We start from the raw sequence: 12,396 nt of genomic DNA on the forward strand, positions 1-12,396 counted from the left end.
CCCAGGTAGGACAACAGTGTGGCTGTGAGAGAACATCCTCTCTCCTAGACTGAGACTTGACTCTTCATCGATTCCCCTATTCTGAGCTGTGCAGAGAGGGCCCCGAGCAGGTGCCAGGGTGCAATGGACTAAACTCAGCCCTGTTCCCACAGGTCCCCTCACCTCCCATGTCAGAGAACCCTCCCTACCCTCAAGGGCTTGATTTCCTGCAGGCAGAAGGGAACTCTCTCTGCCCCAGCAACACTGGAGAGGCTTCAGGTCCTGCATGTGAGGCCCTGCATGTGAGTCCTTTGTCTGAGCCTCATAGAAGCAGGGTCAAACGTGGGAGGCAGGCTGGCAGAAGACTCATCAGTCAGGAAGTTAGAGACCCTGCATGTAAGCCAGCGTCTGGCACTGTAATCCTATTTCCTTCTCCAGATCATCTCATCTGGAGGATGGGATGATCCTGATCCCTGACTAGTTTTTACTTCTGGAGAGCCATGGGGAGAGTGGCTGGAAGTGACACCTCTTCAGACTAAAGCACAAAAGGCAGATGAGCAGGGTACAGAGAGACAGTGTCTCTCCTGGGGTGACTTCAGCAATCCTGAACCCCTTGCAATGATGGGCAGGCCTCCTGGTATGTGCAGGAGGGACCTCAAGCAGCCTTCCCATTGACCTTGAGATGCCTCCTTCCCTGAAGACCTCATAATTGTCCTGGAGCTCTACCAGAGAGGCACAATGCCAGGGTCTATACACTTTATTTTCTTGTGATAGTGATTCTAAACATGTTGAATGTACTGAAACAAACATGGACATGTTATGAAACAAGGAGAATTTGCTGTGCATTTTGAAGATAAAATACAAGGCTGAGAAGTCTCAAGGCAAAGCCAGGCTCTGCCCATCTCTCGCCACAGCTCCCACCTTCAGCCCCTGTTGGTACTAGCTGGCTCTTTCTGTAGAACCACCCTACAGAGAAGGCTTGCCTGACCTACAACTAGCACAGGTCAATGCAAAAGTCAGATTCTGATAAAAAAAACTTTCTCCCCAGTTCCTTTCCTGCCACATTTCACCATTCAGAAAGGTTGGTTAAATATTTGCATTCATTATCCTTCTTATAAATGGTAGTTGTTATGGCCAGGGAAGTGGTTCAATAGGACTTTTCATGTGTGGGGCCTTGGCTAAGGTTGGAACCTTAGCACTGCATATGCCAGGCCAGAACTCTACCCACCCAGTGAAATAAATAAATATATCACTTTAAAAAAAAGAAATGATAGAGGCTTGGTGGTGCACACATTACCTGCACAAGAACCTGGTCCAAGCCCCTGGTCTCCACCTGCAGGAAGGGAAGCTTCATGATCAGTGGAGCAGTTCTATAGGTGGTTCTTCTCTTTTCCTCTCTTCCTTTCTGCCCCTCTACTTTCATCAAGTACAAATAAATTTTTTAAAAAAATTAAAGACCACCCAGAATGATAGAATTGTATGTAGGTACTGAGTCCTAGCTCAGTTGTTGACAAAAAAGAAAAAAAGGAAAAAAAAAAAAGAAAGAAAAAAGAAACAAGGAAAGAAATAGGAGTTGTTGGGAGTCAGGCCGTAGCGCAGCGGGTTAAGTGCAGATGGCACAAAGCACAAGGACCGGCATAAGGATCCTGGTTTGAGCCCCTGGCTCCCCACCTACAAGGGAATCGCTTCACAGGCGGTGAAGCAGATCTGTAGGTGTCTATCTTTCTCTCCCCCGTCTCCTCTCCATTTCTCTCTGTCCTATCTAACAATAATGACATCAGTAACCATAATAACTACAATAACAAAAAAAGGGCAACAAAAGGGAAAATAAATAAATATAAAAAAAAGAAATGGGAGTTGTCATCATTATCACCATCACCTTACATGAGCAGATACTAGAATCTACTTTCCTGAAAAATATGAATCTGAGCATTGAGACTTTTTGGCCCACAGTGTCATCTAGGAAGGTCAAAGCTCAGAGCAGCTAAATCAGAGTTCCGATCACTAAGGGAACCCACTGGAAAGCAATTCTGATTCAGAGGATGCTTTGCCAGGTGAATAGATGCTGCTGGTTTCAGCACCACCATTAGGCCCTTGTCCAGTTAGTGGACTAAGAACACTGACAGGCCTCCATTGCGACAGCCGATCTGTGTGCCTCCTACCTGCCATCAGTGTGAGCTAGAAAGCACTGGGAAGACTGGAGCCAGGCTTAGGTGCTACTACACCCCAAGAAGAGCCATGCCTACTCTGTCTGTCTTAAGAATTTGAAAACCAACATTCTGTAACCTCCAGAGCAGGTTATATAGAGCTGATGTTACACACTGACCGGGGAGAAGGTTGTTGGGAAACAGTTTAATCACATAGCCTTGTGGTGTCACCCTTCAGTTGCTTATGAACTACAGGAGGACAAGTTTTGATGCTGGAGCAGCCTGCCAATCATCACTTTCTCAGAGTCTCCTGCTTGCCCTTGGAGGTGGTGAGATGGGCTGACAGTCTATGTGGCCATTGCTGGGAATGTTTGGCCCAAAGCTGACATGGGGCTCCCATGGGACAGTCTGCATGACATCTGGCCCAGATTCTTCAAAGGCCCTCAGGCTGTGAGGAATGAGGTAGGGGGAACACAGTGGCCCAATGCCATAATAGTGTTTGACTGGGTCATGGACTGGGGAAGTAAACAAGCCAAATGTGTTTGGGAGGCCCCTGGGGAGAGGCCTGATGAGCTCTGATTATCTGGGTGGGTGTGACACTGGTGTGGGGGAGTGGGGGAGTGTCCTTGTCCCTGGGGGAGGCACACCAAAGCACTTGGGAATAAAGGAATGATGCATATCTTACTTTTGGATAGTTTGGCAAAAGTCTAGTATGAGTGTTTGCATACATGCAGAAAGAGAGTAGAGGGGGAGAGAGTTATTGGTTAGTAGTTGTGGATATTGGCTGAGGGTATTCTTTCAACTTTTCAGAGTGTTGGATTTAAAAAAAAAAAAGCAACTAATCAGAGAAGGGAAAAAGAACCAACAAACCATACATTGTTACTAATGTGTGAGAACTCTCTACTGAATGCAAAGGCAAAGTTTAGCATGCCAAAAAAATGTCTTAAACATTCTAGACCCACTTACAAAAGCCTCATTTACTAAGAAAACTCACCAAATTTCTCTTTGAGTCATTTTGGAGTGTTGCAAATGTAAAATCTCACTTTGTGAAGACAAGCCCTTAGAATTGAATAAAAAATGGGCATCAGCTTCTACATGGGGTCATCTACATCTTTGTCTAAATTGCCCTCATGCTTCCCTGGTTCCATTTCACTTTCCTGATTAAAAGTTTAAAATATCTGAAAATCTAATGAAACCAACAAAAACTCTATTAGGAAAACTAAGAGTAAGGGGGGAAAACAAAGCTTTTAATAGTGGAATAAAAAACTATTCATTTGAACCAAAAAGAAGAAGAAGAGGAGGAGGGGGAGGAGGAGGAAGAGGTGGGAGAAGGAGAAAGAGGAGGAGAAAGAGAAGTAGCAATAGTAGTGTAGTCATTATGGAACATATATTCAGTGGCGTACTACTCAGCAGTCATAAAAGACAACATTGTGTCCTTTGGGACAAAATGAATGAAACTATCAGTGATTATGATTAGCAAAGTAAGTAAGGAAGTGATGGACAACTACCGGATGGTTTCACTCATATGTAGAATATAGAGAATTGAAATACTTGAACTTGAAAAAATATAGTCAACCCACGACATTGGGCAAACTATGATGGTTACTGTTGGAGGAAGGTGCAGGCACAGGACTTTGGTGGTGGGAATGGTGTAGACTTATGCCCTTATTATCTTATAAACTTGTAAATCACTATAAAATTGCTAATAAAAATTAAAATATATCACTCTGGCATTTGCTTTGTGTATGGCCTTAGCCAAATTGAATTAGAATTCCTATGCTTTGGTTTCCCTAAGTGTAAAGTGGAGAACATTGTCTGGGGGTGCTTAGCAGTGACAATGTCCACAGCCCATCAAGACAGGATGGTCTGTGGCAGGTAGTACCTTTCCAGGTTTAGTCATCAGTTAGACAACAGCCACCTCACCCTGAATGTGCCTCATCTTGTCATCTTGCTCAGCTAAAGGGGACCACCCCAGCTGTGACCTCTCAGGCATTTCCAATCATTTGCCCCATGTCGAGGAGACAGACATCAGTGTGGTTTACACTTTCTGGCTCCTCTTCCAAGTCTGGGGTGACTGCACCACCTGGAGCCTGGGCCCAACTGTGTCCACTGCTGTGACCACCAGGTGGAGGCATTTCACTGCAGAAGCTCCCCTTTCTCTGGCTCACAGTCTTGATACTGGGCTGTACTGAGCACCCATGAGAGGCCTGTCTGCATGGCAATGGACTCCTGTGTGAATGAGGACTGTATCACTGTGGTTTAAGCCTCTCAGACTTAAAGAAACTGTTTGGCTGGGCTGCGGAGACAGCATAGGGGTTCTGCAAAAGTCTTGAAGCCTAAAGGTGCCAGGTCCCAGGTTCAATCCCCAGCACCACCATAAGCCAGAGCTAGTCTCTCCCTCTCTTTTTTCCTCTTTCCCTCTCTCTCTTCCTCTCTTCCTTTCTCTCTCTCTCTCTCTCTCTCTCACTGAAATAAATAAAATAAAAATTTAACAAGAAACTTTTTGTTTCCAGCACCTCTTTATCAGTACTGTGTGATAAAGTAGGTTGCCCTGTCCCAGGACAAGGCTCCCTGGAATATTTTCCCAAAGGAGGGTCGGTCTGATCCTCCCAAGTGTCTTTGACTCCTGGCCAGCATCCTCAGCCTGCTTGGGATCTCTGTGCTCTGCTAGCTCTTCAAGTCTCCATTCCCCTCGCTGATGAGCACCAGGACATGATGACAGGGAGGGCTGCCTCATTTCTTCAAGTACAAATGCTGGTCTGCTTCATCATCTGCAGGACATTTGGCCATTGTCACAATACAGGCATCAGAACTGAAATCTTTTATCAGAGCATATGCTGGGGGAGTTGGGTCAATGGGGTCAAAATTTCTCTGGCTCTGGTGCAGCTACCATTGCTGTTACATGAGAGATGAAGTTTGCTGGAAGGGAAACCAAGGGTTGAGGAAGCGGCCCCAGATCCAGGAGCCAGAAAGCTTGAGCTCCGGCCTCACTTGGTGTCTCAAGAAGAGTCACTTTTTTCCTTGATACCAAGATTAAACAACTCAGCATTTTCCTGCCCCAGGGCCTTTGCACAGGCAAACCCCCCCCCCCCCCAGTGCTCAGCATCTCCCTGTCACCTGGTCATTTAGCTCTTGCTCACTCATCACAGCTCAGCCTGAAACACAAGCTTGTTGTGTTCGAGACACCCTGTGTGCTGCCTTTAGAGAAAATGCTCATTGGCTTTAATTACTTGAATTAAAGTAATTACTTGAATCATTTGTGCAGACTATCTCCCGGCCTAGCTCAGAGCTCTGTGAAAGTGGCCGTCTGAACACCTTTGTGACCAGACACGTGTGCAAATTTGGCCTGTGGAGACCCTCAGGAAGCATTGGCATGGAGGGTAGTGTTCAAAGCACTGCAGGGGCCCTTTCTCTTCTGTTCCCCCTTGGTTATAAGGCAGGTGCTGCCAGAGTGACCTGGTTTGTGCTGCTCCCTGGTGGCCGTATCTAAGATCACAGCCCCATACCCTCTCACTCCATGGAGGAAATTGGGAGCTCACCCTGCCCTGTCTTGTGTTGTAACAGTGGCCCATTATGTCCCAGTTCATGATGGGGAAAGCCCACATCTGTTCATTTGTCTGGAAAGTATTCGTCAAGCACCTGTGGTTTGTCAGACGCTCTTCTGGGAAACTGGTGCCTCATGGGTGACTATACTGCCTCTGCGTAGAGTTTCCGTTCCCTCCATGATGGCAAAGGAGGACAGTAATTTCAGGCACACACTGAGAGGATGTGTGCGTGTGGTGTCAGAGGCTGGAGGTGGGGTGAAGGGGGAGAGGGGGGAGCAAGGCAGGGCACACGGGGAAAGGTTGGATTTGGTTTGAGGTAAAGGATCCAGGGGAAGGATAACCATAGGTGTTCTTGACATACTGGATATTTTTGGGATCCTCAGAATAAGCTTATTATTATCCCATTACTCCGGGGAAAAAAACCACTGAGGGGCTGAGTGCTTTGCTAGCAGCCGCTTTGCTGCTAAATGGCAGAACCAGGTCTTAAACCCAGGAAATTTAGATCTGGCGGCTCCTCCTCCTCCTTCCTTTTTTCCCCCTCTTCCTCTCCTCTCCTGTCCTCTCCTGTCCTCTCCTCTCCTCTCTTCTTTTCTTTTCTTTTCTTTTCTTTCCTTTCCTTTCCTTTCCTTCTCCTCCTCCTTCTCTCATTCTCCTCCTCCTTCTTTTCCTTCCTTCTCCTCTACCTCTTCCTTTTATTCTTCTATTGATAGAGGTAGATAGATAGAGAGAGATAGAGATAGAGAGAGAAAGGGAGAGAGAGTATGTGCTGGTGGCCTGGCTTGAACTTGGGTCATGCATATGGCAAAACAATGCACTATCCAAGTCATTTTGTGCCCCACCCCAAGCTCTGGTCTTCTTAAACTGAACCGCACCACCACTGCTGACAGAGATCACTGACCCAGTGACACCTCCTACCACAGTTGAGAAGGATCTGAGTAGCCCGTCCCAGCCAGTTCTCAGCCTCCAAGTCATCCACAGCAGCTGAGGAGCCAGTTTCCTGTTCCCTCAATGCTCTCCAAGACCCATCCCATAACTGGAAGAGAGGAGATCTGAGGGCTCCACCCTGGGTCTCAGGAAGACAGGGATCCTGCTCTGGGATCCAATTCAGCCACGCTGGGCTGTGTGGGACTGAGCCTGGGGTACAGAGGTAAAGTGGCCAGGGAGAGCTGAGCCCAGAAGCAGAGGATTCAGCTGCAATGTTGCTTACCAGAAGCTGCCTGCAACTGCACATACGGAGCTGTGTCCATGCGTACACACCGATGATCAAGTCTAATTTCTAAATTAGGCACAGTAGGGGATTAACAACAACTGACAATGGATTCAAATAATTACAATACCATGATAAAAGTTACAAGAATGTGCTCTCTCTCTCTCTCTTCCTCAAAACATCATGTTGTCCATACTATCTGGGGTGGGGGTGGGGGCAGTAGCTGAGCTCAGATAGTGGAAACCTTGGGGAGTGAAGCTGTGGATAAGGTGGGCCCTGTCACCCTCAGCAGAAGAGGCAGAAGCAGAAAGAGCTGGTGAACTGAAGCTCTGGAGGAGAAACTGTGGGGCTGACCTGGGTCCCAGCTCCTCTGGCAGGTGGAGGAGGCAGGGGGGCACAGAGGAAGTCCTTGAGGGGAAAGATGTGGGCAGCTGTGAGATGTCAAAGAGCCTATGACTGCAGAGTAGACGTGCAGTTGGATTGTGGGGTCCACAGTGCCCCAGGACCTTGTACAGGTGCTGCTATCCCTAGACAACAAAGGCTCCTCAAGGGTCTGTGGACTCCAGATCTGAGCTGGTGACCCCACTGATTCTCTGCTGCCACCTTGTGGACATTTTCAAGATGGCAGCACACAGAAGACTGAAGCCTTTCTCTGGTCCCAGATGCCAGTCCCCAGGGGTCCTGGGAAACCCTTAACCACCCAGCACCCTTGGCCATTCCTGGGGCAGTTGGTTTTGCCAAGTGCTGTGGGTCACCACTGGGCCTTGGAACCAAGTGGTGGCCCCACTTTTCACACTACCCCTCAATCCGATTCCCTCTCAACTCCGGACTAAACAAAGCTGTCTGCTTTCTTGGAGTCCCCGCCACTCCAACCTCCCTAATATTCTGGGAGCAGAGACAGTGATGCTGGTGTGTTTTACTTGGTGTCTGGGGACCTTCTGTGATTTCTGGCACAGGCAGGTGCCTAATGAATGGAGGAGGAAAGGCAGCAGGAGAGAAGCAAAAGAAAAAAAGAAGAGCAGGGAGGGTGGAAAGAGGAAGGCAGAGGAGAAGCAAGGAAAGAAAAATACTGGTTAGCTGTCCCCAGGAGATCTACAGACTCTGCTTACCCCCCAAGAATCCCCAGAGAGGGGAGTTTCAACAATCAGTAGCCATTTTCCATAATGCTTGACAGTAGTTTATTTATTTATTTGCTCACCAGGGTTATCACTGCAGCTTGATGCCTGACAACAAATACACTGCTCCTGGTGGCCATTTTTTTCTTTTTTTTAATAGATAGGATAGAGAGAAATTTAGAGGAGGGGGAAGAGAGATATAGATAGAGAGAGAGATAGATAGAGATAGAGATAGAGAGAGAGAGAGAGAGAGAGAGAAACCTACAGACTTGCTTCACTATTTTTTATGATTTCCCCTTGCTGGTGGGGAAAACAGAGGTTTGGACCAGGGTCCTTGAATATAGTTAAGTATGCACTCAACCAGGTGCACTACTGCCTGACCCTTATATTTTTAAAATGTTGTTTATTTTTTAATGAGAGATAATGAATAACTGAATGAATGAATGAATGAGGAAAAATATACTGAGATCAGAGCCATACTTGGCTCTGGCTTATGGTGGTGCTGGGGATTGAACCTGGGACCTTGGAGTCTCAGGCATGACAATCTTCTGCATAACTGTTAATGCTATTTCCACAGTCCAACATTTTACAGTTTTTTAAATTTTGCTTTTTGCTATTGCTTGCTTATTAATGTCTTTATTGGAAAATGAAAGGAACACCCATCTCTAAATCCCCCACCCCAAGGCAGAAGTTTGATCATGCCCATTAGGACCTAAGGAAGGGGTTGCTGGGAGCTGGGGATGCTGAACCTCACTTTCCGATCAGCCTATGCTCTCATAGGGGGGCTGGGTGACCTTGGCAGATGGAAATGTTGAAGCTGTGACAGAGGGGTGGGGGATAGGTTAGTGGGTAAAGTGAGTGCTTCACCATGCATGCATCCCCAGATTTGAGCCCCAGAACCACATGCATGTACTGCAGGGGGAAGCTCCCTAGATGGTGGAACAGTGCTGTGATGTCTTCCTCTACCTCTACTTCTGTTTTTCTCTTTCCCTCTCTCTCAATCCGAAAGACAGATTTTACAAGTCAGCTTTTGACCTCGCCAATGTGTCCTGAAATCCCACATCTCTGGAGCCCTAGCCCACTAGGGAAAGGTAGAGACAGGCTGGGAATATGGATCAACCTGTCAACACCCATGTTCAGTGGAGAAGCAATTACAGAAGCCAGACATCCCACCTTCTGCACCCCACAATGATCCTGGGTCCATACTCCCAGAGTGATAAAGAATAGGGAAACTTCTAATGGAAGGGGTGGGTATGGAACTCTGGTGGTGGGAATTGTATGGAATCATAACCCTCTTATCTTATAATCTTTTCAACCATTATTAAATCACCAATAATAATAAAGACTAAGTTCTGCAACTACATAATAGTTTCACTCATATAAGGAATATAGAGAATTGAGCAAAATAAATTTCAGCTTATATCTAAGACTGTGGGAGAACTATAGTAACTATCTGTGGGGTTGGAGATGGGGACACAGACCTTAGGCGACTGGAGTAGTGAAAAAGAAAAACTACAGTGTAAACCATAGTTCAGTAAGGCTCTACAAATAGAGTCAGCTCTAGAGTGGTAGGATTATAAGTGTATGAGGCCCTGCCCACAAAAATAAATAAATAAATTGATAGATAAATGAATAAATTAAATTAAAAAATAGAGAAGCCTCACCATTAGGAAACTGAGTGCCTAAAGCTGACCCTGTTTCATGACTACTCAATGCTATTTTGAGAGGCTAGCAGAAGGAACTTCAGAAGAAGCCTTTTCCATCTTATGTCCATCTTGGGGTTCTGTATCCTTCCCTCACTGCAGAGAAGCTTTCTGACTTTTCAAAAGATCAGCAAGAGGGCTGGGGACTTGGTTCAGAAACTGAGCACATGGGAGTCAGGTGGTAGCAGTGGGTTAAGCGCACATGGCGCAAAGCTCAAGGACAGGAGTAAGGATCCCGGTTCGAGCCCCCAGCTCCTCACCTTCAGGGCAGTCATTTCACAGGTGGTAAAGCAGGTCTGAAGGTGTCTATCTTTCTCTCCCCCTCTGTCTCCTCCTCTCTCCATTTCTATCTGTCCTATCTAACAACAATGACGACATCAGTAACAACAATAATAACTACAACAACAATAAAAAATAACAAGGTCGGGAGTCGGGCTGTAGCACAGCGGGTTAAGCGCAGGTGGCGCAAAGCACAAGGACCGGCATAAGGATCCCGGTTCGAACCCCGGCTCCCCACCTGCAGGGGAGTCGCTTCACAGGCGGTGAAGCAGGTCTGCAGGTGTCTATCTTTCTCTCCTCCTCTCTGTCTTCCCCTCCTCTCTCCATTTCTCTCTGTCCTATCCAACAACGACAACAACAATAATAACTACAACAATAAAACAACAAGGGCAACAAAAGGGAATAAATAAATAAAATAAATATTAAAAAAAGAGAAAATAAATAAATAAATTTTAAAAAAACTAAAAAAAAAAAGAAAGAAACTTAGCACATGACTTGTGTGCACATCTTGAGTTCATTTGCCAGCACCACGTATGTCAGGACTGAACAGTACTCTGGTCTCTTCTTCCTAGTAAATTAGATAACTCATCAGTTAATTGATAGATTTTTTTCTTAAACACCTATCAAGAAGAAGAGCATTTTCTCTGATATTTGACTATTTATTTATTTATTTTCCTCCAGGCTTATTGTTTGGGCTCGGTGCCTCCACTGCTCCTGGAGGCCATTTTTTTTTTTTCCGTTTTGTTGTTGCCATTGTTGCCATTATTGCCATTGATGTTGTTGTTGGATAGGATAGAGAGAAATCGAGAGAGGAGGGGAGACAGGTGGAGAAGGCTAGACACCTGCAGACCTGCTTCACCACTCGTGAAGCAACCCCCCCTGTAGGTGGGGAGCTGGGGGCTCGAACCAGGATCCTAGTGCTGGTCCTTGAGCTTCGCACCTTATGCTCTTAACCCGCTGTGCTGCCGCCCGACCCCCTACCAATTATTTACTTTTAAGCAGAGCACTCTCTTCCTGTTTCTCACTCCATATACCCCCCCCCCCACACACACACATCACTACATGGAAAAGATGAATGTGACGGGGCTCAGATGCATCCCCTGCAATGGGAAGAGCACAACCTTCTCTTGACTAGAGCAAGGCCCCTCCACTCTCCACTCCATGCCCCATCCTTCTATCCATTCATTCATTTCCATCCCTTGGGACTTCAGCTCATTTAATGCATGTTTGTTTAGGTTGCTCTGTGAGAGGCAGGTCCTACACATGGTGTCTTCAGGCTCAGGAGCAAGTCTCCAATCCATGCTGGAGACTGAACAAAGGAGCCCAGTCCAGCCTAAGCCATGCTGCTGCTAGAAGACAGCACAATACCAGCACCACTCGGAGACCCAATACCAATGTCAGATAGGACGGACAGTTTGTAGTACCCACAGCTCCCAAAAGGGCAACTGAAGAGGTGCTCCAGCTTGGCCACTGGTCCTCACCCCTCCCTAGGACCACCTATCTTGCCTAGTCTGAGTTTAAGAACATTTCAGAATTCTGAAATAAATCTCGTCAACACAAAGGTGTGTGTGATGGTGATGAGTGAAACTTTCAGGCAAACCTTCATGGGTTTCAAAAATGCCAAAGTGGAGTTGACATCAGACAACTGAGCCTATGCCAAACTTCTTTTTTTTTTTTCATTAGAAAATTCACACTGCAGGGGCCAAGTGGTGGTGCACTTGACTGAGCACACACTTTATCATGTGCAAGGACCTAGGCTCAAGACCCCAGTCCTCATCTACTGGGGAGAAGCTTCATGAGTGATGAAGCAGTGCTGCGGGTGTTTTTATCTCCCTCTATATCTTCCCCTCCCCTCTCAGTTTCTATCTCTATTAAATAATAGGAGGGAAAAAAAGACCATTGGCAGTGGTGAATCCATCATGAATGCACCAAACTCATGATAACTCTGATGGCAATATAAAATAAAAAAAAATTTTAAAAGAAAGAAAATCCATGCTGCCTAAATAGTTTTAGAAATCTGAAAGAACCTACACATAATTTGTCTTTCCAAAGACAGAGACTCAGTATTCTGCTTGTGGGCACAGAATGCAAAAATAGTTACCAATGTAAGGGTCTGAAGACCTCCTCAACGGGGAGTGGGCAACATGGGGGAGGATGTGTGTGCCAGCCTGGCCAAAGGAAGGGGGACAGGAATTAGCTTCCCTAACTGCCCACTGTGGAATTGTCACTTACCCAGGTTTAAAAAAAGCTATTCCCAAGCAGGCTGCTCCTGACGGCCTCGGAGATGATGTGGAAGCTGCCAAATGTGTGTATTTGTGGAGTTGTAAGTAGGTCAGATATTTCTGTCGCTAATTATTACTCGTGAAAAAATATGTCGTGAGATTGCCGCAGGGAGAGTATCGGAAGCAGCATCGATCTTTG

This window comes from Erinaceus europaeus, chromosome 10, assembly GCF_950295315.1.
Source record: "Erinaceus europaeus chromosome 10, mEriEur2.1, whole genome shotgun sequence".
NCBI lineage: Eukaryota > Metazoa > Chordata > Mammalia > Eulipotyphla > Erinaceidae > Erinaceus > Erinaceus europaeus.